The sequence below is a fragment of the Rhinoraja longicauda genome, chromosome 19 (assembly GCF_053455715.1).
Source record: "Rhinoraja longicauda isolate Sanriku21f chromosome 19, sRhiLon1.1, whole genome shotgun sequence".
NCBI classification, from domain to species: domain Eukaryota; kingdom Metazoa; phylum Chordata; class Chondrichthyes; order Rajiformes; family Arhynchobatidae; genus Rhinoraja; species Rhinoraja longicauda.
In genome coordinates this window covers 26,995,356-26,998,200 of record NC_135971.1, presented here as the reverse complement: position 1 = coordinate 26,998,200, position 2,845 = coordinate 26,995,356, and positions in this window count along the sequence as shown.

Below are 2,845 nucleotides of genomic sequence, written 5' to 3'. Positions count from 1 at the left end.
GTTTGTTATGTCACTAGGCCACACCAATTCGATTTTATTTCCCTTTTATTTCTCCCTCTCTCTCTTTTTTTATTGGCATAAGAAACATCATTATATTGCCAAAGTATAGAACATAACATACATACTTAAAATGTATGAATATAAAAACTAGTATACAATGCATGGCTCGATGTGTCCCTGTACATATGCATATATATATATATATTCACGCAATACATTTATACCCTTTTATCGATTGCTCCTCGTTCTTGCAGTTGTGAAGAGTATAGCGAGTATAGCAAGGTCAATATTAATTTCCTTAATGTCAATTTATGTCTGAGTGTAGGTGTACATGTTGGTCATTCACTGTCTCCCGGGTTGTGGCATGCTGTTACGTATTGTGCGCCAAGATGTGCCATATTTCCTTCGCCAAGGATTATTCTTAGTTTTGATATATCGTCTAGTTCTTTAAAATCTGGGGTCGCCAGACTGAGTTTTCAAAATATATTTTCCTTTTTTTATCGATTTTTTAACATTATAAGAGGTAGTGCACCTCTGTTTCAACCTCATCTGTCAAGCAGTGACCGCATATTCTATTTTCTCTTGGTTGCCAAGATCTCTTCAGTCTTCCTTTTTCAACTGCCAAATGATGGTCACTTAACCTGTACTTGGTGAGGGTCTGTCTCTGCTTTATATCTCTAACAGTTGAGAGATAGTCTGCCAATTTATAATCTCTTTTTAAGGCACGGTAGTCTGCTTTGGCTTTTAGTTACTTTATCCCAATGTTCCAAATAGATTTCTTTGCATTGTTTAATAATTTGGTTCACTCTAACTGGTGATTGGAAAGCAGTGTTGATCTGAGACTGGTCAAGGTTTACCTGAATAGGGGTAGTTAGTCTCAGTACCAACTGGCACATGGAGCTCTTTTCTGAGTCCCCTCTTGGGTTTGGAGGGCTTTGAACTGGAGGGTGTCTGGGGGATTAGATTTAAGGTGATTCCAAAAATGTAGTGCTCGTTTCTGTATATTTATTATCAGTGGGTATCTACCTAATTCTGCCCTACATGCGTTTGTTGGTGTTTTTCTTTGGAGGTGGAGGATGTTCCGACAAAATTCCGCATGTAGGGCCTCTTGTGTGTGTTTCCCATTTAGTATAGCTATGGTGACTGAGCGAACCCCATACTTCGCTACCATAAAGCGCAATGGGCTGAATTACACTGTCAAATATATATATATATATATTTTTAACAAAGTTTATTTCTGATTTTTATTAATACAGCTTTGATAATTCAATGCATGAACACATTAATGCTGATAAGTATCCCCGCACCCACCACCCCCCACCCGCAATACCATTCAATATACTAAACATTTAAAAAAAAAAAAAAAAAAATTAAAAAAATTAAAATCCCAGAGAGGAGGGAAGCAGAAAAATCGGAATGTTAAGACATATCAGGGACCATTCTAATATTTCAATTCCACTCTTAATTACATACACACATATCAGAGCCTAAAGCATCAATACAACTAAGAAAAGGTTGCCATATCAATGTAAACTTGTCAGCTGATTTCCCTAACAGTATACCTAATCTTCTCCAATTTAATAAAATACAACATATCCCTAATCCACTGTGCAAATGTTGGAGGGTTACAATCTTTCCATCTGATCAAGATTTGTCGTCTGGCCACCATCGTGGCAAAAGACAAAAGATTTTGTTTATTATTATTTAATGCAAGATTTTGTGTTACCGCACCGAATAAAGCAAGGGGGGCTGATGGTTCCAAAGATTCATTGGTATTGGGAGAGCATATCAAATATTAATTGCCAAAAATTAGATAACTTGGGACAATCCCAAAACATGTGAATTAAAGTGGCTTGGTTCTGCCTGCAACGGTCACACGTGGAGTCTATATTGGGTGTAAATTGGGCTAGCTTAGCTTTGGTCCAGTGCAATCGGTGGAAAATCTTAAACTGCATAACAGTATGCTTCATGCATATCGAAGATGTGTATATACCCCCAATCATCTTTGACCAGATAAAGTCTGAAATTGTCATGCCCAGATCCCTTTCCCACTGCTCTTTTAGGGAGTTAAGACGTCATGTTTTCTTTTATTAGTAAAGAATAGATGTCATCTATCTTTCCCTTTCTGATTGATGTAATGTTATTAATTGAGTCTAGGAGTGTGTCTGAGGGCTGTGAAGGGAATTGAGTGATATTAGAAGATATGAAACTGCGAATTTGCATATACCTAAAGAAGTGTGACCTAGAGATATTGAATTTCTGAACAATCTGTGCAAAAGATGCAAACAAACCATTTATAAACATGTCTTTAAATGAACAGACCCCATGATTGAGCCAAGCACTGAATGAAGCATCTGTCGAAGGTGGCAGAAATGCATGGTTTGTTACAATAGGAGCGAGTATTGAGAATTTACAGATATCATTGTCTGAATTGCTTCCATATTTTTAAAGAATTAATAACAACTGGATTAGAAGTGTATTTGGTAATAGGCTCTGGATATGGCAGACCTGAACATAATAAGACGGCTAATGAAGTGTTCTTACAAGAGTCTCTCTCTAGAATTAGCCAGTCAGGTACAGTGGTTAATACATTTCTTTCCATCCAATAAGAAATACTTTTAATATTTGCTGCCCAATAGTAGAACTGAAAGTTTGGCAGTCCAAGCCCTCCCTGCCGATGAGGTCTCTGTAGTATAGCTTTGCGTATACGTGGATTCTTTTTATTCCAAATAAAGGAAGAGAGCTTTCTATCCAGAGAAATGAAGAACGTTTTAGTTAAAAAAACTGGTATACACTGAAACATATAAAGAAGCTTGGGCAATATGTTCATTTTTATAGTGTTAAT